Consider the following 26,878-nt stretch of genomic DNA (forward strand, 5'->3'; position numbering starts at 1 on the left):
TGATAGTAATTTACTAATCCCAGGAACGACCTTAATTGTGAGACATTTTCAGGTGCTGGGGCCTTTACGACCACTTCAATTTTTTCAGGTGACTTATGCAACCCTTCTTCGTTAATGACATGGCCACAATATGATATTTGTTTCTGGAAAAATTCGCATTTGGGGCGATTTGCTCGTAGGCCCCGTTCTCTCAGCCTCGTGAGCACCTGCTCCAAGTTGGCAAGGTGCTCATTGTCATTTTCTCCTGTTACAAGGATGTCGTCTAGGTAGCATTGAGTCCCCGGAATCCCTTGCAGGACTTGCTCCATAGCTCTTTGCCAGATAGCCGGAGCTGATGCCACTCCGAAAACCAGTCGATTGTACTGGTACAGGCCTTTGTGTGTGTTTATCGTGAGATACTTTTTAGAGGCCTCCTCAACCTCCATCTGTAGATATGCCTGTGCTAAGTCAATTTTGGTGAAACGTTTCCCTCCGGATAGTGAGGCAAAAATATCTTCTATCCTCAGAAGAGGATACTGTACCGTGTGAAGAACCGGGTTTACAGTCACCTTGAAGTCCCCACAGATGCGAACTTTTCTCTGTTCTTCAGATTTATCATTATTCAACGTTTTCTTCATGACCGGGACGATGGGTGTTGCCCACTCGCTCCAATCTACCTTGGATATCACGCCTGCTTTTTCCAAATTCTCCAGCTCTGCCTCGACGGCTGGACGAATTGCGTATGGCACCGGCCTTGCCTTAAAAAACTTGGGAATTGCCGCATCTTCCACTTTTATTGAGGCGGTGGCGCCTTGCAGGGTTCCTAGTTCCTGTTGAAACACTTCTTTGGCGTTAACCAAGATTTCTTTTAATCGTCCAGGTATGACATCATCATCGTTTTTTTTCTTACTGGTCACCGTCAGTGCCTGAATGGAGTGCCAGTCTAAACGTATCTTTCTGATCCATTCACGTCCCAACAACGGTGGACCACCATCTTGCAGAACGTATAAATACAACTTCTGTATTTCCTTGCTGTTGTATACAACAGGCACCCTTATTTTCCCTCTGGGGTATACTTTCTGCCCCGTATATGTCTTCAAGACAATGGATGTGTCTTTCAAAGGTATATGCGGAAATGGCCGCTCGTAATCCCGTCGACCCATGACGGTCAGAGCTGATCCTGTATCTAGCTCCATTTTAACTGGGGACCCCGCTATCGTGAGGGTAACCCAAATGGTCTGGTAATCTTCTTTGGCAATTACATTATGTAATTTGAGACAGCTTAGTCTCTTGTTTCCGGAGTCGCTATCGCTCTTCTGGTCTTCGGAGCTACTGTCCGTCATCATTTGTACTTTTCCTTATTGACCTTTTTACTGTCAGCGGATTTCTTTCCAGATCTGCATACACGTGCAATGTGTCCCATCTTTCTGCATTGCCTGCATGCTTTGTCCTTGAACCAGCAGTCCTTCTGGTCATGGGTGGATCTGCCGCAGCGATAACATCTCTCGAAACCCCGTGTCATTTCATGGGTGCCGAAGTCCTGTGGCTTTTGCTGTATCTCTGCAGCTCCTCTTGCTGCTGCTTCGTATGATACAGCCACACTGAAAGCCTTGTCCAGTGTCAAATCTTTTTCAGAAAGTAGTCTTTTCTGTGTTCCTTCGCTTAGGAAACCGCAGACGAATTTGTCTCATAGAGAATCTGCCAGTCCTGCCCCGAATTGGCAGTGCTTTGACAGCTTTCGTAATTCGGTGAGGTAATCAGCGTTACTTTCATTCTTGTGCTGATTCCTCCTGAAGAATTTGAATCGTTCCGCTATCAGCAGCGGTGTTGGGTTTAAGTGCTCCTGTAAGGTATCAACAATCTCATTAAAATTCTTGTCCATCGGTTTGGCTGGAGTGATCAAGTTTCGTAACAGCCCGTATGTCCTTGCGCCCATCACATTTAGAAGTACCGATGCCTTTATTTCATCCGCTACTTCATTCGCCTTGCAATATACCTCCACTCTTTCCACATATGTGGTCCAATCTTCTATATCGCTATCGAAAGCAGTAATATTGCCAGTCTTCGGCATCTTGAAAATCTAAAATGGCGCTTCCCGCGCTTTTCTTTCTTCCCCGCCGAGTTAAGATGGCGCCTCCCGCGCTTTCCCGCCGCTGCCGCTGCTGCCAACACTGTTGCTGGCGATTAATTAATTATTTTTTAATTTTTTTAATGGCGACGCACTATGGTCTTTGCGCCTCCCCAATCGCTGCTGCCAACGCTGTTCTCCACGGTTCCCGTTGCGACCTGCAGCTTTTCGCGGCATTTCTATTTTTTTTATATATCGCTTCAATAGTTTCTCCGTTACTTGGAGAACCGTTCCCGTCGTGGAGCGGACCCTCTGGGACTTTCCCCTCCCTCTGCTCGGTCCGAACGCCGACCTGCTTTGCAGCACCGGCCGCGCCCTGAGTGCTCCACCCTCTCTCTCTCTTTGCTTCTGCTTCCCGACTCGCTGCCCGGCCCCGTTGCAGAGCCACCCGATCGAGCTCTAGCCCGCCGCAGCCCAGGAAAGATCAGTGCACTATCTGCCACCAGCCCGTTTAGCTGGGGAAACCACAGACTGGAGACCAAGCCTGGCCCTCGTTTTCGAGTTTCTTCGAGTTATTTATTTATTTTTTCTTGCTTCTGGCTTCGACCTTCATCTGAGGAATCGATCCTCTTGAGGTGCTGCCGAATTGCAGGAAAGTTTGTTTCTAACTCGTCGCCACTGTTAGATCCGTGTGTTAATGGCGACACGGAATGCAGGAGTTGATTTAACAAGTGTTTACTGAACAAAGTCTGGAGGTGAACTAACAACACAAGACGCTACACAGGCTTATATACCCGAGTGGTCACTACTGGTACTACAGTATACAGGGGCTTCAAAAACATTGTTCCTCTTAAAGGTACATACTACAAAGTCAAGCGTAGGTCCCTTGCAGTCAAAATCAGGGGAATTTATAATGGGGAACAAGGAAATGGCCGACCAATTAAATACATACTTTGGTTCTGTCTTCACAAAGGAGGACACAATAACCTCCCAGAGATGTCGGGGAACATAGGGTCTAATGAGAGGGAGGAACTGAAAGAAATCAGTATTTGTAGGGAAATGGTGCTAAGGAAATTGACGGGATTGAAGGCTGATAAATCCCCAGGGCCTGATAATCTACATCCTAGGGTACTTAAGGAAGTGGCCCTAGAAATAATAGATGCATTGCTGGTCATCTTCCAAAATTCGATAGACTCTGAAACAGTTCCCATGGATTGGAGTGTAGCTAATGTTACACCACTATTCAAAAAAGGTGGTAGAGAGGAAACGGGGAATTATAGGCCGGTAAGCCTGACATCGGTAGTGGGGAAAATGCTAGAATCCATGATAAAAGATGTAATAGCAGAGCACTTGGAAAACAGTGACAGGATCTGACAAAGTCAGCGTGGATTTACAAAAGGTAAATCGTGCTTGACGAAGCTACTGGAATTTTTTGAGTATGTAACTGGTAAAATAGATAAGGGAGAACCAGTGGATGTGGCATATTTGGACTTTCAGAAGGCTTTCGATAAGGTCCCGAATAAGAGATTAGCATGTAAAGTTAAGGCACATGGGATTGGGGGCAAGGTACTGACATGGATAAAGAACTGGTTGGCGGACAGGAAGCAAAGAGTTGGAATAAGCGGCTCTTTTTCCAAGTGGCAGGCAGTGACTAGTGGGGTACCGCAGGGATCGGTCCTAGAACCCCAGCTATTCACAATATATATAAATGATCTAGACGAGGGAACTAGATGTAAAATCTCCAAGTTTGCAGATGACACAAAGCTGGGTGGGCATGTGTGCTGTGAGGAGGATGCCGAGAAACTCCAGTATGATTTGGACAGGTTGGGTGATTGGGCAGATGCATGGCAGATGCAGTATAATGTGGATAAACGCGAGGTTATCCACTTTGGTGGCAAAAACAGGAAGGCAGATTATTATCTGAACGGCAATAGATTGGGAGAAGGGGAAGTGCAATGAGACCTGGGTGTCCTTGTGCACCAGTCGCTGAAGGTAAGCATGCAGGTGCAGCAGACGGTTAAGAAGGCAAATGGTATGTTGGCCTTCGTAGTGAGAGGGTTCGAGTACAAGAACAAGGATGTCTTGCTGCAGTTATACAGGGCCTTGGTGAAACCACACCTTGAGTATTGTGTGCAGTTTTGGTCGCCTTATCTGAGGAAGGATGTTCTTGCCATGGAGGGAATTCAGCGAAGATTCACCAGACTGATACCTGGGATGGCAGGAATGACGTATGAGGAGAGATTAGGTCGATCGGGCTTATACTCGCTGGAGTTTAGAAGAATGAGAGGGGATCCCATTGAAACTTATAAAATTCTAACAGGACTGTACAGTCTGGGTGCAGGAAGGATGCTTGCCGGGGAGTCCAGAACCAGGGGTCACAGTCTAAGGATAAGGGGTAAGCCATTTAGGACAGAGATGAGGAGGAATTTCTTCACCCAGAGAGTGGTGAACCTGTGGAATTCTCTACCACAGAAGGCAGTGGAGGCCAATTCATTAAATATATTCAAGAAGGAGTTGGATATATTTCTTAAGGCTAAAGGGATCAAGGGATATGGGGAGAAGGTCAGGACAGGGTACTGAATTTGGACGATCAGCCATGATCTCATTGAATGGCGGAGCAGGCTCGAGCGGCCGAATGGCCCACTCCTGCTCCTATCTTCTATGTTTCTATGTTTCTTAGCTTCCAGCTGATCCTCCTCCTGCTCCTCCACCTCTGAAGAGGCTGTGCGCTCAGTGCCTTGCTCCTCATGCAGCGCTAATGCTCGCTGCTGCGCTATGTTGTGCAGGGCACAGCAGACCAAGATGATTCTGGAGACCCTGGCTGGTGCATACTGAAGGTCTCCTCCAAATCTGTCAAGGCATCTGAAGCGCATTTTCAGCATGCCTATTATGTGCTCTATGACACATCTGGTGGAAATGTGACTTCCATTATATCACTCCTCGGCCTCAGTACTTGGCCTCCTCAAGGGTGTCATGAGCAACATCTTCAGTGGCTAGCCCTTGTCTCCAAGCAGCCAGCCAGAAAGTCTGTTTGGAGGTGTGAAGAGCTGAGAGAGGCTGGATTGACGCTGGATGAGAGTCATGACAGCTGCCAGGGAATTTTGCGCACACATTCACAATGATCTTCCTATGGATGCAGATGAGCTGCACATTGAGGGAGTGGATGCTTTTGTGGTTAACAAAGACTCCTGGGTGATGATGGGGTGCTCTGATGGCCACATGTGTGCAGTTGATGACACCCTGCACCCATGGGAAGTCAGCCAGAGTGACAAAGCTGAGCGCCCGCTCAGTAACACTGGCCTCATCAGTGGAAAGGTTGATATAATTGGCTGACTTGTCAAATGGGGCATCGGTGTCCTGTGTGATGCATCTGTGGATGGCCAACTGCGAGATGCTGCAAATGTCTGCTGCAGTTCCCTGGAAGGAGCCAGAGGCGAAGAAGGTGATCGCGTTGATGACTTTGACAGCCACTAGTAAGGCGTGTCCATCTGTTCCTCTGAGCTGTAGGTCTTGCTTGAGCAATGTGTAAATGTCTGCGATGACCTGGTGCGATAGCCTGAGCCTCCTTTGGCACTGCTACTCAGTCATGTTGAGGAAGCTCATCCTCTGCCTGTATACCCTGTGTTGGGGGTACTGCCTCAGGCATGGTGCAGCCCTGCGCTGATGCCCTCTGTCCTGCAAGTGGTTGAGGGGAAGGTTAGTGGTGTTTTTGTTGATGCTGATGGTGTGCCTGGTGCTGCTGGTGTTGGGGCTCATCATGGTCGGAATCTGAGGACCAAGGCGAGACAGTATAAATAACATCCATGCTGATGCAATAGATGGCAGGTCAAGTAGAGATGAGAGAAGCAATCTGTCAGTGGTGTGTTAGGTTCGACCAATCCATGAGACTGGATGGTGGCTTTGCTGCAAACACAGCCTGTAGAAAGTTAAATGTGTGCTGGGAATGTAGTCAGCAACAACTTCTGCCTGAGGAAAGTGATCAGCTGTGAGGTGGGAGCTTTTATAGTACATTTCATGCTGCCAACTAATCAGCTGGAGCAATGGCCACTCAACTCCCACCTCAGGCTGGCAGACGTGGTTCTCGAGCTGCGTGAGTCCTGTGGTCAGCCAGGGAAATTTGAAAGGCAGGCTAAAAAAAGATGCTTAAGGGTCTGACAACAGGGTGATAATGATTCGAATTAGATCGCCCCTGCCGTTCGGGTCGCTGCCAGACCAGCAAATGTGCCCGAGGGAAAGGCACGTGGGGCCAGGATGACACCAGGTTCCTGACCAGCTCCAACTTATTTCAAATTTCCCATCTGACCCGCCTCCGATCGCGCCCACACAGACCATAGAAAATTCCGGCCTAAGAGTTTGTCCGACTTTAAGATCATATATATTTTCTCTGTCAAAAATTCTGCTTGTGACTACAAGATAGCTATTTTCAACTGGGTTGTAAGAACACCTCAGAACCTGCTTTTAATGTAGATTGAACCCTTAAAAGTTGGGCTGAGATCCACAGTGACATGGATCATGCTCAGCTATCCACTTGCCCAGTTTTAGATTTTCTGCTCTTCCTCATTGACCTTTAGCTTCAATGCCATGGCTCTTTGCCACTTTGGCTCAGAGAACTTCAAACTACCCATCAGTGCAACCCACTTGTCATAGAATCATAGAATCATAGAAAGTTACAGCACGGGAGGAGGCCATTTCGGCCCATCATATCCGCGCCGGCCAACAAAGAGCTATCCAGCCTAATCCCAATTCCCAGCTCTTGGTCCATAGCCCTGCAGGTTAGAGCATCCCAAGTGCACATCCAAGTACTTTTTAAATGTGATTAGGGTTCCTGCCTCTACCACCCTTTCAGGCAGTGAGTTCCAGACCCCCACAACCCTTTGGTGAAGAAATTTCCCCTCAAAACCTCTCTAAACCTTCCACCAATTACTTTAAATCAGTGCCCCCTGGTTTTTGACCCCTCTGCTAAGGGAAATAGGTCCTTTCTATCCACTTTATCTAGGTCTCTCATAATTTTATACACCTCAATACGGTCTCCCCTCAGCCTCCTCTGTTCCAAGGAAAACAGACCCAGCCTATCCAGTCTTTCCTCATAGCTAAAATTCTCTACTCCTGGCAACATCCTTGTAAATCTCCTCTGTACCCTCTCTAGTGCAATCACATCTTTCCTGAAATGTGATGACCAGAACTGCACGCAGTACTCTAGCTGAGGCCTAACTAGTGTTTTATACAGTTGAAGCATAACCCATAGGATCTTCAGTCTACTCACTTTTGTAGTGCCAATGATCTGACTAGACTGTCCATGCCAGAAGAGGGCAGTAATCAAACATAGAATGAAAGCTTTGCAACAAAATACTCTGCAGAACAATATGAATTGGCCTACAGCTAACCTTGCATTGGGTCTGAATGGCTATTAGTGGCAGTTGACCTCAATTTTGTTTTATTATCAACCTGGCATGACTTCTCCATGCCTGTGACAGTTATTTATTGTTTGGTATTCCTGCCCAGTGAATCATGCACATCTAAGTGTTAGTTGTCAAGATCGCTATATTAGAAGCAGTATATGTGCTTATTAGAAGCTGATCATGATCATTATGGAGAGGGAATCTCCATAAGCAAATTTCAGTTCAATTAATAATAAATGAGAAACCTTTGGGACTGAGAGTGAATGGTTGTAATTAATTTGTGAATTTTCAGAGAATTTAATCTAGATTGAACACATGTTTAATGTTAATATGAATGCATGTAGCATAGACACAGATCAATGTGTTTCATAGAATCATGGAATGATTACAGCACAGAAGAAGGCCATTCGACCCGTTGAGCCCGTGCCGGCTCGCTGCAAGAGCACTTCAGCTAGTCCCACTCCCCTGCCCTTTCCCCGTAGCCCCGCAAATTTCTTTCCTTCAGATACTTATCCAACTCCCTTTTGAAAGCTGAGATTGAATCTGCCTCCACCACCCTTTCGGGCAGTGCATTCCAGATCTTAACCACTCGCTGCGTAAAAAAGATTTTTCTTACGTAGCCTTTTGTTCTTTTGCCAATCACCTTAAATCTGTGTCCCCTGGTCCTCAACCCTTCTGCCAATGGGAACAGTTTCCCTCTATCTACTCTGTCCAGACCCCTCATGATTTTGAACACCACTATCAAAACTCCTCTCAAACTTCTCTGCTCCAAGGAGAATAACCCCAGCTTCTCCAGTCTATCAATATAACTGAAGTCCCTCATTCCTGGAATCATTCTCATAAATCTTTTCTGCACCCTCTCTAAGGCCTTCACATCCTTATAAAGTGTGGCGCCCAGAATTAGACACAATACTCCAGTTGGGGCTGAACCAGTGTTTTATACAGGTTTATCATAATTTCCACACTTTTGTACTCTATACAGTAAACCCTCGTTTAAACGGCACCTAATCAAGCTAATCAACCGGAAATAACAACAGAAAACGCTGGAAAAACTCAGCAGGCCAGGGCAGCATCCGTGGAGAGAGAAACAGAGTTAACGTTTCAGGTCAATGACCCTTTGTCAGAACTGTTCTTCACAATATGGCACAGCATCGTGGCTTACAGATGCCTGAGGTACTCAGATGAGGAGGAGGAGGAGGAGGAGGAGAGTGACAACGAACAGCTTGAGGAGGCGCATCAACCAGCGGCAACAGCACGCCATCACATTGCTGCCCGGAATGCAATGGATGCACTCATCTTGGCCAGATTTGCTTAGCCTGCCCAATCAAACACTTTTGCCTCGCACCTTTTTTACCAGAGCATCGACAATGGCCAAGAACCTGCGAATTCCTATCACTCTGACCACCATACTGACAATTGCAAGTCGCCCTACGCCCTCAATGTGGAAGTCCCATTTGCGAAATGACACAGGCCACAACTTCAACAGTTTGTCATCAGATATTTTTATCACAACAATTCACGGATGGCATTTCAAAAATAAATACAACAGAACACCCAAGTGACTACCCTTGTGACTACTTGTGCTTTATCTTCCTCTTATGCATGCTCCTACGTGGTGCTTCCCCTGTGGCTTCAGTAGATGTGGAGGCACCTTGCTCACTTTCTTGCTGCTCCTGCCTTGACACCTTTGGCGAGCGTCCTCTGGGGTTGTGAGCCTGTGAGGGCTCGGCAACAGTCTGCTGCTGTGCAGGGCCTGGGATGCCGATCTCAGTTGGGTGAGGTCTCTGGTGGGGCTCTGACCGAGGGCTCTGCAGTGGCATAGTCACGTGAGTGCTTGGAGAGGAGCCCCCACTTCCTTGTTGTCTGCCACCAACATCCCTCTCATGGGTCAGCCCCACTTCAGAGCTAGCAAGTGGCTTGACAGCACCTTGCTGCACTTCAGGGGGACCATGAGGACCCATTTTTGCACTGGAAGTCCTACTCTGCTCATTAGCTGACCATCGTTCCTCAAGAGATGACATTCTACTCTGAACAATGACCATGTTTTCAAGACCTGCCAACTAAGCTCCTCCATGGCCATAGCCATCCTCTCCTCTACCGTAGCCATCCTCTCCTCTATGGTAGCCAGCCTTACCACGGAGGTAGCCATTCTTCCACGGAGGTTGCCATCCTTTCTGTGGTGATGCGTTCATGCTCCAATGCCTCCACAAAGGCCCGGCTCAAGTTAATGATGGACTCCTCCATTCGCTCCACACTTGCAGCAACCCTGGAGACAAAGCCTGCCAGAGACTCCTACACCTGTTCCTGGAGTTCCAGCACCGCTCTCCTTCTGAATGGACCCGGAGGCACAGGGTCGACATGCAGCGGAGCCGAGCTGGGAGAGTACTGCGCCCTCCGATGAGGACTCTCCACTGCTGACCCTGTCTCCACCATCAGTTGATGCTCACTTGTGAGCTGTGATACACCAGGTGACAGCTCTACTCTAGGTCCCGAAGGTCCGACCAAGGTGTGATTGTCTGCGCTGGTGCTGGGTGCGCTGAATTCTGCTGATGCTGCACCCTCAGAGGTTGCAGCTTCCTCTGAGGAGTCTGGGGGCTCAGGCTGTTCCTCCTGGACAGTGGGGAGGGGGGCTGTCGATGGTCCTGTGGTGGAGTAAAGGAAAGAATTAGACATGTGGGATAAACGTTGCATACATATTGAATTGTGCAGCTGATCATAAGTCAATCTGTTAGAGCATCAGAATCAATATCAGTCACACATGCAATGTCAATGAGAGAGATGAAAAACTATTCTGTCACCAGCTTGCTCTGATGCACCTGTCTGTCCGTCCCCCACTTGAGTATCCTCCTCCACTCCCACGATCTCCAAGGCCGCCTCCTCTGCAGTGGTGAGCTGGACTATTGAGGGTGACCCTCCTCCTGTCCTCACCCTCTCCCTCTTATTGTGGGCTCTCTTTTCCTGCAATGAGGGACAAAAGTGTAGTTTGACTAAGAATGAAGGAGAGAATCCATAGCATAGATTCTTAGAAGGACACAAAGATGGAGTGAGGTGCCAAGGCCAAGGGCCCTCACTGTGTGTTGTAAGTTGTTGTCATAGCGTCACAGTGAGAGGGAGTGTGAGGGCTGCATAGTCGAATAGTTAAGTGAATGTGAACATACAGAGAGAGGGAATGGGTAAGGGTGCAGGGATGTAAGGGTGAAGTAGGATATGGAGGAGGATGCTGACAAAACAGCGTGCTGGTGATGAGAGGCGATGGGGATCAGACTGAGTGTCATGGGGATGGAATACTCACTTTTCCTGTGCGGAGAAACCTCTTTCTGCACTGCAGCCAGTTCTGCTGCACATTGATATCGCATTCACCTCCTGTGCCACTTGCAGCCACACAGCTTTGGTCTGTTGTGGAGGCTTTTTCCTCCCTGAGGAAGGAAAGAGCACTTCCTTATTTGCTCTTGCTCCCTCCACCAGAGCTTGGAGGGAGGCCTCAGCGAATCTGGGTGCACACTTTGGTCTGGTGCTGGATATAGTAGCAGTAGGAATCCCTCAGAGGTATGTTGTTAAAGTTGTAAGGCTGAAAAAGAACCAAGGCTGCTTGCAGGCCTTAAATCCAGCTGCACAGATGACGTCATCGGAGGCGAGTTTCAGTATCAAAAGACTCACTGGGCCAGGGGTTCCCACACGCTGGAAGTCAATTGCCCAATTAGGGCAAAATCGCACTTTTGTCCCGCGTCACATCGGAGGCAGGGTCCTGACACGCCGACCACCTGACACGTCCCCAGCCTGCCCCCAATGGCAAAATCCAATCCATTGTTGGAGGTGAAGTGTGTTACAGAACTTCACACAATTGAAGGGTTTGTTTAGATGATTAAACGTCACTTTTATGACTGTTAAAAAGGCATACAAGATCCTTGGCTTTATAAATAGAGGCATAGAATACAAAAGCAAGGAAGTTATGCTAAACTTTTATAAAACACTGGGTAGTAGAACTAATTGGATAACTCATTCAAAGAGCACAGGCACAATTGTCCAAATGGCCTCCTTCTGTGCTGTTTCATTTTATGATTCTATGAGGATTGCATCAAAAATCAAAGAAAGGGAATGCAGAGTAATGTTCTCTGGTATACTTCCAGCGCTTGGGAAAGGAAGAGTGTTTAACAAGAAAATGTAAATGAATGTCTGGTAAACTGGTGTGTAAACAACAATATTGCTTTCATAAATAACAGAGAACATTTTCAGAACAAAAGTCTGGTGCAGGAGAGACAGACTGTAAAATAGGAACAAAAAAAGTTGTAATGAATATTGATGGGGCGGGGGGGTAGGGGGGCGGGATGGGAGGGCAGGAAGAAAACCAATTCCCCAGATGAATTGGATCGCAGGATAAAAGGAAGTCAACAGGTGGGTATTGACATCGTTACCCAGAGAGACACACATGTACAAGATACCAGAACATGACAGGAAAAAGAAATCTACAATAAGATGTATTTACATAAATGCCAAAAATAAGGTGCCAGAACTGAAAACTGAGAGAATTATGATGTTGTGCGAATATTAGAAACATGGCTAAACCTAGAGGAGGGAAATTAATATAACATTCAAGGGCATCAAGCAATCAGAAAAGACAGATTGGAAGGAAAAGGAGGTGGTGTAACTCAATATGTCAAGGACACCTGGGAGCTAAATTAATTTGGCTCAGTGGGTGGGGAGAAGCTACAAAACAAACTACTCTGGTTAGACATCTTTGATGCACAGATATACAAGTTAACACTAGGGGTATGCTACAAACCAGGTCAGTATAAACAGGAAGATAATTGGCTCTATAAGGAGATGAAAAGGTTATGTAAAAACAGGAAAGTTATTTTAATGAGAGACTTCAATCAACCAAATATAAACTGGGAAAGCAAAAGTGATTTAGAGTCACAATTATACTGCATGACTGCTTCATAAATCAGTGCATCAAGGGAGCCACAGAGAGGAATGCTCAACTTTATCTGGTATTTGCTAATAACACAGAAAACATAGATAAAATGGAGGTCTAAGCACCCTCTGCATGGAGAGTTAATAAAATGATGAAAGTTAACATGATCTGGGATTCAGGGATACAAAAGATCAGCGTTGGGAATTATCTCAGAGCTTCTCCAGCTCCACTGCTGTAACTTTGGCGAAAACCCCATTTGGACACGAAGAAAGGGCTCCACCAAACTTCCACCAAAGTTGCAGTGGTGGAACAGGAGAAGAAAGAACTAAAGCAAATGGATTAGGGATGTTCAACAGCACATTATTAATAGAGCAGTGGAATACCTTTAAAGAAATAATGCAGAGCATGCAGGACAAACACATGCCTAGAATCAGTTCAGACTAAACAAGCATGACCCTAAATTGATTATCAAACAAAAGTGAAATAAAGAGGGAAAATTACCTTTACAAATCCTCATCCAAAATTTTGCTGCTTGTATCTTATCCCACATCAAGTTCCGTTCACTCATGACTCCCATCCTTGCTGGAGGGGAGGTAAAAGAGGCAAGTGTGACTTGCACTTCCTGTATTATTTCTCACTAGTGAATATGATTTTGTGCAGAGTAGGATGCAGATGGAAGAGTTGGAGTTTATGCAGTGAGTCCAGTGGGGAGTGATACAGGAAAGTTGAGTATTGAGATGCCATCATCTGCCTCTGACTCTACTTGCTGCCAAAACCCTCATCCATGCCTTTGTCACCTCCGGACTTGACTATTCAATGCGCTCCTGGCCATCCTCCCATCATCCACCCTTGTTAACCTCCAGCTCAACGAAAACTCTGCTGCCTGTATTCTCTCCCGTACTGTAAGTGCAGGGTTCTCAAAATTCCCCCACTCCCCAAATTATGGATCAAGGGACCCTGTTTGGACAAGTTATTAAAAACAGGGGCCTAGAAATTGAGTGGGCTTAGCGCCCATTTTGCGGCGCTAGAGGGCATTGCGCTGGACTTACAGCCGGTTTTGAAATTGACTAGGGCCCAACATCGGCGTTACACCGATTACGTCATCGGTGTGCGCAGCGTCCCGGTTGCCGTGGTGACGGGCCCCAGCGCCGAAATTCAGTTGCGGCCGCCTCGCCCATGGCAGCCGCAACTAAGACTCTGGCAACAGAGTCTTACACGACTTTGCGCCGGCGCATAAAGGTGGAGCGGCGGCCGGCCGCTTTCCCGCCGGCCGCCTGCCCGCACCTCCCTCCCCGGACTCCCCCGAGGTGCCGGGCTCATTTTTGTGGCGATTTAACCGGCCAGCGGGCGGGTGCAGGCAGCTCCTCCTTAACTGAAGGAGGAGGCCTGCACTTCCCGAGCCTGCCGCACCGCATCGGGTGCCGCAGCGCCGGAATAGCGCCGCAATGCGGCGCGTAGCGCCAGTTTTCAGGCGCAAACAGCCTTCAGTAGCGCCGGCAGCCGTTTGGGCGCGGCGCTACTGAATTTTTGGCGCGCACAGCGCGACTTAGCACCGGCGCTAAATTTCCGGCGTTAAGCCCCGGCGCAGCGCAAACTCAATTTCTAGGCCAGGGTACCCAAAATGGCTCCTGTAACCTCGTGACCAAAACCGACAGGATTTTTACAGCACGGCTACGCAGACAAGCAGGCCCAGAGACAAAACTTAAAATGCAGGAATCTGTGAAAAGGACTCTGTGGAGCCAGCCAGGCAAAGTAAACACAGAATACGCATTCATTCGACTTGAAATAGGTCAAGCCAGAATGGGCCTAGAATTGAGGCCATTAGGTTTCTGCATATTTAATCGGTAACAGCTCACAGTAGCCATCAAGTCAGGATGGGGACAATCAAGTCTTATCCATGAAAAACAACCAGGACATCGGGGCCATTAGACCCGGAGACAACCACTCCACAAGTCGTTAAAATAAATGGCTGTAATCATTTATACAAGCCCGCCAAAAGTTAAACAAAGGACTGACCTGATTTGGCGCGCAGATAAGGAGTTGAAGAACGGGTATAATTGTAGGCCCATCAGTGACAATCGCGCTCTTACTCTGACCTCTCATCGGTTGGCTTTTGGCCTGCTGCTGCTCGTTCTCGTGCCCTGGCCTCGTGGCGGGCTCTCTTCTCGCTCCCGCACCGCTCAACAACCAAGGACGCCCATTACACCGGGACCAAACGCGGGAGGAGAACGAGACCCGAGTTCAAAAACCACACAGGCCACACAGGCCACAAACGAGCAGACGAGACAAGACGAGGCGAAGAAGAAGGTAAACTGATAAAAGCAGAGAAGGGCAGCGAAAGACGCATTGGGAAAAACCAAATGCCTAGATATAAGCTGGTGCTTGCTGAATAAGTTGGCGTTGCATGCATGAACAGTGCGAATAAGCTGGTGTTCGAAGAGTGGGTGGCAGCGCCCGTGACGAATAAACTAGCGTTCGAAGCATAGGTAGTAAAATCTTTTAGATGATAAAAACCGCCAACTGACCCCTGACCATGACATTACCGCCGATGACCGCCCGAGGGAGAAGAAGAAGAAAACCCATCGCGACGAAACGATGATGGTAGCTGAGGAAAAGGAGGGTGCTTCGCATCAACAACTTCAGCGCCGCGCCCTGAGAACACGTGGTGACGGGGTACCCCAAAGGACAAGGAGAACGGACCTCAAAACTCACAACCGTGAAAGCAACAGGTTTTGGATTGATGAGCATGAATTCTGTGGTATCTTGAGGTGGCCATAGATGGAGACGGACACAGGGTAACTCCGTAACATGGTTTAATCAACACTTGCACGTAAAAGCTTCTGCCATCAGGCAGCAAAAACAAAGAGTACAACAGTACAGACCAGACTTAACTCAGGAGACCAATTGCCACAGCACCACCTGGTGGATCAGGTTACTCATAACCTCCCAGGTTACTACACTCCTCCCCCCTTAATATTGCCGTATGCAATTCTTAAACAATAACCCTTATTAGGTACTACATTTTAATTAACCAGTATGCTCTAACCATGGTTAACCCCGGACTAATTTAATAGGTTTGTATAAGTCTTTCTGGTTGCTTGCGAATCCTTTGTGAATATTTTAATTCCACTTGTGGTGGATTCTCAGATTCACTCGCACTTGAGATTGGAGTAGTCTCTGATGTTGGTTTTACTCTATCCCACTGTGGCCTGGCAGTACCAGTGTCCACTGGCACCTTATAAGCCGTGCTGGGTCCTGGAACAGCCTCCTCTACTGCCCTTTGTTCCATCTGAGGCAGTTCCCCCTGCTGCCGGCTGAAAAGCTGATCCACATGCCGACAAACCCCTTGACCATCCCCTAGTAACACGGAGTATGACACAGGTCCTGTAATGTCCTGGATTAGTCCTGGTATCCATTTAGGTCCATAGCCGAAGTTTCGGGTGTCCACAGAGTCCCCTATGGCGAAATGGCGAGCTTTAGTATGTTTGTCATGGTACACTTTTTGGTTTGTTTGTTTTGTCTCAACGTTGCTTTTGAGATCTGGGTTTATCAGGTCTAACGTGCACCGCAACATTCTCCCCATCACCAACTCAGCCGGAGAAAGCCCCGTGGTAGCTTGGGGTGTTATACAATAACTAAACAAGGCTCTATTGAGCTTGGTCTCCAGGGTGTCAGCTGAGCTCTTCCTCATGAGCTCCTTAAAAGTCTGTACGGCTCGCTCGGCTAACCCATTTGAGGCTGGGTGATATGGAGCCGAGGTGACATGTGTGATTCCATTCCTTACCATGAATTCTTTGCTCCCTTCACTAACAAAACACTGTGCATTGTCGGATACAATCATTTCTGGAATACCATGCGTGCTGAAGCTGTTCCTGAGACAATTCAGTGTGGCATCAGTCGTTGCAGAGCTCACTGGATAAACGTCGATCCACTTTGAGTGAGCGTCAACCAGCACCAAAAACATTTTGCCCATAAAAGGTCCCGCATAGTCTATGTGAATTCTCCTCCAGGGTTTGCTGGGCCACTCCCAGGGATGGAGTGGTGCCCCGGCAGGTGCTTTCCTCTGTTCCTGACATATAGTGCATGACTTTACCTTTGACTCAATTTCAGCATCCAAGTTAGGCCACCACAGGTAGCTCCTAGCCAGTCCTTTCATTCTAGTCATTCCTGGGTGCGATTGATGCAACTGTTCCATCAAAGTAGAGCGTCCCTGCTCTGGGACTATGATGCATGCTCCCCATAGCACACATCCATCTTGGACACTGAGCTCGTGCTGTCTCTGTCTGTACGGCGCGAACTCCGGTCCTTCACGGTGATCTGGCCAGCCTTTCAACACATACTCACGGACCCTTGACAGAACGGGGTCCTTGGCTGTCCAGCCCTGGATTTGCACTGAAGTCACCAGGGGACTGATCTCCTGATCCAGCATCAGGACGTGCTCCTCAGGGGAAGTACTGCGAGGAGATTTTGAGAGGGGCAGGCGGCTGAGAGCATCAGCGTTCCCGTTTTCCTTGCCAGCTCTGTACGTGATCACATATTCATAGGCTCTTAGTATTACTGCCCATCTCATTATTCTCTGTGATGCCATTTGAGGCACCGCTTTCATCTCATTCAGTAAGCTAATAAGAGGCTTGTGGTCAGTACTGATTACAAACTTCCTCCCATATATGTACTTATGGAATTTCTTTACTCCAAATATAATGGCTAACCCCTCTTTATCAAGCTGTGAATAGTTCTTTTCCACAGCTGTGAGCGTGCGTGAAACAAACCCGATGGGCCTTTCCGCTCCATCTGGCATGCGGTGGGCCAACACTGCCCCAACTCCATAGGGTGATGCGTCACAGGACATTATCAGCTCCTTCTTCTCGTATCAATGCACTAACACCCTGCTGGACTGAAGTAGCTCCTTTGACTGCTGAAACGCTTTCGCTTGCTCTGGCCCCCAATGCCATGGCTCCTCCTTTCTCAGCAGTTTGTGCAGGGGTGCCAGCAGCATCGATAAGTTTGGAAGAAACCGGTTATAATAATTCAGGAGCCCTAGATAGGCTTTCAGTTCAGTCACTGAGGTGGGTGCAGGTGCATTCTGCACTGCCCGCACTTTCCTTGGTAATGGATGGAGGCCTGTGGCATCCACCCGATGTCCCAGGAATGTAACTTCCTTCTCCATGAAACTACACTTACTTCATTTCAGGCATAGCCCCGCCTCTTCCAGCCACTGTAGCACTTTGTCCAGTGTTTTTACGTGATCCTGATCATCACTTCCTGTTAGCAGAATATCATCTAAGTACACGGCCACCTTTGGAATGCCCTGCAGAATGCCCTCCATAGTCCGTTGGAATATTGCTGGGCTAGAACTGACACCAAATGGTAACCTGGCATACGTGAACAGCCCCTTGTGCGTGTTCACCATGACAAACTTTTTTGATTCTTCATCTAGCAATATCTGCTGATACGCATGACTCATGTCCAGTTTGCTGAATCTTTCTCCCCCAGCGAGCGATGTTAACATGTCCTCCATTCTCGGAATGAGGTACTGTTCCAGTGATGATACTCTGTTCACTGTTAACTTATAGTCACCACACACCCTTACGTTACCGTCGGGCTTCAATACCGGGACTATTGGTGCCGCCCAATCTGAAAATTTCACTGGTTCTATTACTTTGTCCTTTAGCAGGTGATCTAGTTCCGCCTCAACCTTGGTTTTCATTGCAAAAGGTACCGACCTTGGTTTAAAGAAACGAGGCGTGGCATCACTGGCTACATGAATCTTGGCTGTGGCTCCCCTTAAAGTGCCCAGTTCGTCCTTGAACACTAACTCATGCTTCATCAGCACTTCTTGCAGTGTTTTTTTACTGTCCTCCATTTTATTCAATGCCTGCCAGTCCACACTCAACTCACTGATCCACCCTCGCCCTAACAGGTTTGGCCCTGACCCTGCTACCACTACCACCGTAAGCTCTTTGGTGACTCCTTTGTGTTCCACTTGTACTTCGGCTGCCCCCAAAATGTCCACCTTCTGTCCTGTGTAGGTTTTGAGACTAATGGGGCATGTACCTAGCTCTGGTACTTTTGCTTCCCCCCATAGCTTGGCGTACTCAGTCTGCGACATTATAGTTACACTACATCCGGTGTCAATCTCAAACTTTACTTGACCTCCGTTCACTATCAAGAGAGGGGGTACGTTGGGCCTTGAAGTGTCTATACTGTATATAATGAAAACCTCCTCACTAGACTCACTAGACTCTTCCTCCTCTTGTATGTAATTTGCCCACTTTGTGTACTTCTCCCTCCCCCCTTTAGCATGCTTTGCCCCTTTAGCACTGCTTCTCTCACTCACCGCCCTTTTACAGACTTTCTTTAAGTGCCCTATTTTTCCACAATTGTGGCACTTTGCCTTTGCAAACCTGCAGTCCTTTGCATAATGGCTCGTCCCGCCACATCGGTAGCAATCCCCAACCCCGACTGGTGGACTTTTCGCGCCAGCTTCCATCTTGAAAACAGCTCCTCCCACTGGTTTACTCCATTTCTCTTTGCTCCTACTGTTTAAGTCCTTAATGTCCTTGTTAGCCGTCTCCATGGCTTGTGCTTTTTTAAGTGCCGTCTCAAACATTAATCCTTCTTCTGACAGCAACCTTTGCTGTATACTGTCATCGTTAACTCCGCATGCTAGTCTGTCCCTTAACATGACTGTGAGCGTATTTCCAAAATTACAGTCCTGCGCGAGCTTCCGAAGCTCCTCCACATACTCAGTAACGCTTTCTTCCGGCCTCCTAATCCTCGAATTGAATTTCCATCTCTGTACTATTTCACTAGGTTTCGGATTGAAATGATACTTTAGTAGACTCACCAACTCGTCAAAAGATTTTTCTCCTGACCGCTCCGGGCTCAGCAGATTCCTCATCCGTGTATAGGTTTGCGCTCCCACACAACTCAGTAAAATGGCCCTTTTCTTTTCAGCACTGTCCACCTCGTTTGCCATAAAGAAATGGCTCAGTATTTCACAATACTCCTCCCACAACTGCGACTTGCTGTCAAAAGGTGCCACGGAGCCTACCGTTCCTGCCATCCTTGGAGTCCGGTCACTTCAGCCAAAAAAATCAAACTCCGTTTCGACTCCCGCGGCCTAGCCTCGTGCTTTTCCGATTGGTTTGCTAACCAACCCGAGCACCTCTTCCGAATACTCCATAACTATGACTGATCCACCAAAACTTTTCCGTCCTTTATTCTCGCCGCCATATGTGGTATCTTGAGGTGGCCATAGATGGAGACGGACACATGTTAACTCCGTCACATGGTTTAATCAACACTTGCACATAAAAGCTTCTGCCATCAGGCAGCAAAAACAAAGAGTACAACAGTACAGACCAGACTTAACTCAGGAGACCAATTGCCACAGCACCACCTGGTGAATCAGGCTACTCATAACCTCCCAGGTTACTACAAATTCCTGGCCCCTCATAGCTTAATCTAGTTAGGTATAGGGGGTGGGATAAGGATAAGGGGATTGTTAATGTAGTTGTTTTCCCTCGATGTGCCGTGTGTTCCCCATTCCCATATAAGTGTAATTGTTTCATACCAGTAATTTTCATAAGATTGTTGTATTCTGTTTTTAATAAAATTTTGGTTTCCTTACACCAAACCACTTGTCTACTCGATTTTCTGTATCGCCGCCTGTAGCTAAATCCGGTGCCTAGAACCCAGGGGTTTGGGAGCGATTTGAACCGCTCAAGGGACAGTCAGAGGTGAAGCTGACTGGGCGCACATGCCACCCCCCTAGAGAAATGGCGACCACGGCAGGACTCCGGCAACAGGGGTGCGATACTGTAGACAATGGTTCGGATGAGCAAACCATGATGGAGGAAAGAATTTCTGATAATGTGTTTAGCAAGGTGAATATCACAAAGAAGTGGATCACCACTCTGTTAAAGGCTGGGCGTCCGGTAGATGCAGCAGCTAAGTGGACAGAGGGGAGGCAACACAAGAAGTCCTTAGAGAAGGCAGTCTGGCTGATGTGTTTCAAAAAGCAGGTCCAGCTTTTGGACAGGCTCGTTGCAGCACAGGCAGCCGAGTTAAAAGAGTCAGCTCTGGAGATCCAGGACAAGGCTTTAGCAGGGGAGAAGTTACTGGTAGCATTGCAGGCCCTGAATCAGGAAAGGATGCATTTGATGGGAGAACATAAAGCCAAGTTGGAATACCTACAGTGCAAAGTAACTGAAGCCAAGGGTAATGAGTTGAGGTTGTGGGAAAGGAACGCCCGCATAGCAAGGCAAGTTAGGGAACAGGATGAGAAAGTAAAAGAGGTAAAGGCAGCTTACAAGCTAGCGAGCGAACGGGTTTGAAGAGGCAGATCACGGCCCCTGCAAAGAGCAGATAGAAAATCTGAGCCTGGCCCTGAGGAAGGCGAAAGGCATGGTGTGCCTCATAAGACCAAAGGCAGGTCAGGCGGATTTTATGGGGAACGAGGGGAGGACAGTTCAAACATCACTGGTAGTGCCCAGGGACGACCCGGTTGAGGAACAGGAGGTCTCACGACCGCCACCCATAGCGCCAGGTTTCAGCAAGGTCTGGCAGCAAGGCGGGGTGGAGTCAGAGGTGGGAGTGGAGGTGGAGCAACCCCCGCCAGAGAGGCCGGAGCCGGGACCAATGTGCCCAGCCCAGCATCGGAGGTTCGGCCCACCCGTCAATGGTGACGATGAGGTACCCCTCCAAAACCAGTTCGTATTACCCTATAGCACCCAACAGCTTAGGGCTATGGTGAGCCATATCCCAAAGCTCTCCGAAAAGGGGGACCCCTCGATCCACTTCAGAGAAGTAGAGCAGGCATCCAGCGTCAACGACTGCGATGGCGCTGAGCAGGCCAAAATGCTGCTATTCTCCCTGGAGAGTAGGCTCCTCCAATCCCTCTCTGACGAGTGTAAGAAGGGGCAGTGCAGGTATGAGGAGCTCAGGGATGAAGTTCTGGAGGCCATGGGGATGAATGAGGGAAGTCCTTTCTCCCATGTGGAGAAGACGGTCCAGCTCACAGGGGAAACCCTGCAGGCTTTCGCGGACAGGTTATGGCCGGTGTACCGGAGTGCCTGTCCGGCGACACCTAACCGGGCATTCCTGAATGGGGATCCACTGGTCCATTGGCTCTGTTGCCTGGTGGCAAACAGCTTGCCACAGGTCCGGGCTAAGGCGGAAGTCTGGTTGGACTCCAAGAATCCCCAGACCACCGAGCTTACGGTGATCAGACAGTTGACCCTAGCCTATAAGAACGGCAGGGGAGCCGAAGCAGACACACCCAAGGGGAAGGTGCATGAGGTAAAACCCGGACAGGGTAGGAAAGAGTGGCATCAAGAGGGGAACAACCCCCCCCAACACCAAGAAGAATTGTTACGGGTGTGGGAAGGATGGTCACTGGCGGAAGGAGTGCAAAAACCCTTGGAAAGACAACAAGGGAAAGAATTCCACAGCCCCAGCCCAAAAGGCAGAGGCAGGAATCCCTCCCGCCGCGGTCGAGTCATTTTTGGACACCATGAGGTCCTTATTGACTAGCCATGGGAGAGTAGCAGCCGCTACCGGCGCTCTGACCCCATCAGCCCCATCCAACCCACAGCCCTGACTAGAGCCAGTGCAACCTGTTTACCTGTGTTCCCTTCGGTACAATGAATGGAAAAGAACCCTCGTGGAGATGGAGGTAGAAAAGGTGAAGGGGACCTATCTGTTGGACACGGGGGCATCATGCACCGTGGTCCATTCAGCCAACCCCACCACTCACCCCTATCTAATGGGGTCCCATACAGTCTGTCGGGGTTCACAGGCAAAGAACAGGCCGGCTTGTTTTCCATCCCGCTCGCCATTCGTTTAGGACCGCTCCGCTCTAAGTGGACCTGTGTCCTGATGAACTGGAAAGTGGAGGGTGGAAGAGGGGTCCTGGGGGCCGACTTAAGAAATCATTGCCTATGGGGGGCAAGTAAAGGAAAGGACGGTGAGGTAGTAGTCATCCCAGGGAAAGAAGGGAAGGGGACCCTATGCACCATGAAGCTCAAAGAGGGTTATAACCTCGAGCTCATGGTCAGTAACACCGCACAGGAATTCGAGGCATTTGCGCAAGCCCACCTAACCACATTTGCCACACACAAACACGACGGCAGGAGGGTCAACGGGTTCGAGGTCAGCGTAGACGGGGACCCCATGGCCCGACCACAGAAACAGTATAACTTCCCCAGGGAAGCGGAGCCAGACATGGAAGCAGCCATGTCCTCCTTAGTACAGCAGGGAGTTCTGAGACCGATAGCCACCCACGTAAACTCTCCACTGTGGCCGGTTAGAAAGCCAGACAATTCCTGGAGGGCCACGGTGGACTATCGGGTGTTCAATAGCAACATCCCAGCCTGTGCACCCATGGCAGCAGCAGTTGCCGACCTGAGAGGAAGTATCCCAGCATACGCAACCACCTTCACGGTGCTGGATATTTCCAACGGGTTTTGGTCCATCCCTTTAAGGAGGGAGGATCAGTACAAGTTTGCCTTTACATTTAAAGGGCAACAGGACACGTGGAACAGCTTGCCTCAGGGCTCCTACAACAACACCAGCATTTTCCATCAGTGCATGGCAAACAGTTTAAAGGATTTCAGTCAGCCCAGACAGTTGGTACAATATGTGGATGACCTGCTCCTGTTCACCGATTCGAGAGAGGAGCATGGCCCACTTTTGGCCGAACTGCTGGAGCTGCTCGGGCAAAAGGGTTTTAAGGTAAACCCCAAGAAAGCGCAGATCGGCCAGCAGGAGGTGAAATTCCTAGGCCTGACCGTACGCGCTGGAGAAAGGACCATAGATAAGGCTAGGAGAGAAGTGGTACAGGAGTTACCAGTCCCCAACACAGTCACGGGTGTGAGGTCATTTCTAGGGCTAACCGGGTACTGCAGAGACTTCATTGAAGACTATGCAGCCACTGCAGCCCCCCTGCTCTGACTCCTACACAAGGGAGTGGAGTGGGTTTGGGACGAGGGTTGCCAGGCAGCATTTGTCAGGCTCAAGAAGGACTTGCAGACCGCACCAGCACTAGGGGCCGTAGATGGGGGGAAAGAGTTTTCCTGGAGGTAGCAGCCAGTGGGGACAGCCTGAGTGCTGTGCTGCTCCAAGAGTGGCATGGCCGGCTGAGGCCGGTGGTCTACTCCTTCAGGATACTCATGGATGTGGAGAGGAGCTACTCCAACCGTGAGAGGCACCTCTTGGCCACACATTGGGCTGTGAAGAGATCACTGATCTTCACAGGCACCTCTCCCATCACCCTCCTCACCCATCACACACCCACCCAGATGCTTCTGGATGGGAGGATCAAGGATGGAACAGTGAGCAGTGCCCGCATTGCTCGCTGGACCATTCTTCTCTCACAGATGGACCTCAAGGTGAAGGATCTCTGCGAGCCAAAACTCGCAGCCAACCTGGTATATCCTGAAACAGCCCACCGGTGTTCCATAGAAGGGGTTTGGGAAGTGGACATAGGTTTACAGGCCGGGATACATCCCGCGGGCCGCGAGATCTATGTAGACGGTTTCAGCACGGTATCTGCTGGCGAGCGACTGACGGCGTGTGGAGTTTATGACTGATACGCTTATCAATTACTCCATAAAAGGCGATGAATTAGGAAAGTAATGAAAAGGTTTTTATTAACTAAAGTACAGAGCATGCCTCTCGTGGACGACTGGTTCCAAGAAGGAAGTGGGTTGCCGGGCAGCCACCTTTATACCAGGTCATGTAGGCGGAGCCAGCTGAGGCATGCATTGGTACACAGTGAGTAGCAAGAGGTAACAATGTGCAATAACGATAACAGTAGTGAACAACAATGAAAACAATAACAGTGGTTTACCACATTCACCCCTTGTTTAAAATTGAGTCCGGCGGGGTGAAGTGTACTAAAAGTTCGTGTAGGTAAGTCTATCAGGAGGCCTTGTATGCCGTCCTGATCGTCGTAGCGGCGGCGGCGGTGCTGCAGTATCCAACGTCGAGTCTGGTGTCTGAGTGGTCGACGAAGGGTCCTGGGGCTCCGGCATGCCATCTACAGGGGTTGGGTTGGGAGAAGTGGTGGATAATAACGGTGGTGATTCAGGGGCGCCCGAGGGTGCGAGGCCTCGTATGGAGACCGTGTCCTAGACCGTGTCCTCCCGCCCGCCTGGGTATGCCACGTAGGCATACTGAGGGTTGGCGTGTAGGAGGTTCACCCTCTCGACCAGGGGGTCCATTTTATGGGTCCTCACGTGCCTCCGCAGTAGGACGGGCCCAGGAGAAGTCAGCCATGTTGGTAGCGAGGTTCCCGATGTGGACTTCCTGGGGAAAACGAACATTTGCTCATGAGGGGTGGCATTAGTGGCAGTACAAAGCAGTGACCGGATGGAGTGGAGCGCCGCAGGGAGGGCCTCCTGCCAGCGAGAGGTCGGAAGGCCCTTAGATTTTAAGGCTAAGAGGACGGCCTTCCAAACCGTCGCGTTCTCTCTTTCCACCTGGCCGTTCCCCCGGGGGTTGTAGCTGGTGGTCCTGCTCGTAGCAATACCTCTCGCGAGCAGGTACTGACGAAGTTCGTCGCTCATGAAAGATGAGCCCCGGTCGCTATGTATATAGCTGGGGAACCCGAACAAGGCGAAGAGGTCATTCAGACATTTGATGACCGTGGTACTGGTCATGTCTGGGCAAGGGATGGCAAACGGGAAACGGGAGTACTCATCAACAATGTTGAGGAAGTACACGTTGCGGTCAGAGGAAGGGAGGGGGCCCTTAAAGTCGATGCTCAAGCGCTCAAAGGGGTGAGTGGCCTTGATCAGGCTTGCTCTGTCTGGCCTATGAAAATGTGGTTTGCACTCGGCACAGATTTGGCAGTTCCTGGTCATAGTTCTGACCTCCTCGATGGAGTAGGGCAGGTTGCGGGACTTAATGAAGTGGCAGAATCTGGTGACCCCGGGGTGGCAGAGGTCATTGTGGAGGGTCCGCAGTCTATCAACTTGCGCTTTGGCGCATGTACCTCGTGATAGAGCATCTGGGGGCTCATTGAGTTTCCCGGGCCGGTACAAGATATCGTAATTGTAGGTGGAAAGTTCAATTCTCCACCTCAAGATCTTGTCGTTCTTGATTTTGCCCCTTTGCTTATTATTGAACATAAAAGCAACTGAACTCTGGTCAGTGAGAAGGGTAAATCGTTTTCCGGCCAGGTAATGCCTCCAGTGTCGCACCGCTTCCACAATAGCCTGGGCCTCCTTTTCGACAGAGGAGTGTCAAATCTCGGGGCCCTGGAGGGTCCTTGAGAAAAAGGCCACGGGTCTCCCCGCCTGGTTAAGGGTTGCAGCTTGGGCGAAGTCGGATGCATCGCTCTCCACTTGGAAAGGGATGGACTCATCCACTGCGTGCATTGTGGCCTTCGCAATATCACTCTTGATAAGAGTGAAGGCAGCACCCACCTCTGATGTCAGGGGGAAGGAGGTGGACTTGATGAGGGGTCTGGCTTTGTCCGCATAGTTGGGCACCCACTGAGCATAGTAAGAGAAAAACCCCAGGCATCTCTTCAGTGCTTTTAGGCAGTGGGGGAGGGGGAGCTCCATAAGGGGGCGCATTCTGTCGGGGTCGGGCCCGATGACTCCGTTCTCCACTACGCAGCCGAGGATGGCAAGGCGCATGGTGTGAAACATACATTTCTCTTTATTGTATGTTAGATTCAGCCGCTGGGCCGTACGGAGGAATTTCGCTAGATTAACGTCATGGTCCTGCTGGTCGTGGCCGCAGATGGTGACGTTATCCAGATAGGGAAAGGTGGCCTGCAGCGCGTTCTGGTCAACCATCCGGTCCATCTCCCTTTGGAAGACCGAAACCCCGTTGGTGACGCCGAAGGGGACCCTAAGGAAGTGGTAGAGGCGGCCGTTTGCCTCTAAGGCAGTATACTGGCGGTCCTCATGGCGGATAGGGAGTTGGTGGTTGTGGTAAACCACTGTTATAGTTATCACTGTATATTGTTCTCACTGTTCTCACTGTCACATCACTACACGAGGTCGCCTCTTGTCGCACTGTTATACCTGGGCTGACCACCTCCGACTCCGCCCATTACCTGCCCAGGTATAAAGGTAGCTGACTGGCTAGTATTCCTCCCTGTTGGATCGGATCACCCACGAGGGTGGGCTCTGTTATTTAGCCAATAAAAACCTTCAGTTACGTTCTTAACTCGTCGCCTTTTATTGGACTAATTGATAGGCATATCAATTTTATTGACTAAATTTTAAAGATGTCTGATAATGAACAGCAACAGCAAGGAGCTCACCCAGCAGCACAGCAACAGCAGCCTCCAGACAACGGGCCACACCAGCCGGCTTGGCTGCAAGCCTTGAAACCACCATACCTGGATCTAAACCCACAGGCACCAAACTCAGCCAACGACTTCAAACACTGGCTGGACTGCTTCGAATCGTACCTGGAGGAAGCCGTCGTCCCTCAGAGATCCAAACTAAGAGTCCTGAAAGCCCAAGCGAGCCCGAGAGTATATACACTCATCCAGGA

Source organism: Somniosus microcephalus, chromosome 2 (genome assembly GCF_052327205.1).
Source record: "Somniosus microcephalus isolate GS21.2 chromosome 2, FLI_Smic_1.0, whole genome shotgun sequence".
Taxonomy (NCBI): domain Eukaryota; kingdom Metazoa; phylum Chordata; class Chondrichthyes; order Squaliformes; family Somniosidae; genus Somniosus; species Somniosus microcephalus.